Genomic DNA, 379 nt, shown 5'->3' on the forward strand with positions numbered 1-379 from the left:
TCTGTTTGACTGCATTACTGGACAGAATTATTCTTGATTCTAGGAACAGAATCCCGGAGTACCTCAATATGGACAGAACTTTCGATTTCATCTCTATGAGGGCTGACCATCTGAAATACTGTGAGACTTGTGAAGAAATGCGACTCCATAATTCTGTTCACTGTGACCCCTGTCATGGTTAGTAGTGGTAAACACGACAGAACGGCGCACATTCATGTACGTACATGAATGTGAAAGTAGGCCAGTGACCGTGACGTAATCAGTGACCTTGACGAAACCACAAACCGCAAACCGCAACCAATGTCCACAACAACATAATCAATACCCGGAAATCATTAACCTACTTTCACATATGCATTTTATGTTCGTACATGACGCA

The sequence above is a fragment of the Penaeus monodon genome, chromosome 16 (genome assembly GCF_015228065.2).
Source record: "Penaeus monodon isolate SGIC_2016 chromosome 16, NSTDA_Pmon_1, whole genome shotgun sequence".
Classification (NCBI taxonomy): Eukaryota; Metazoa; Arthropoda; class Malacostraca; order Decapoda; family Penaeidae; genus Penaeus; species Penaeus monodon.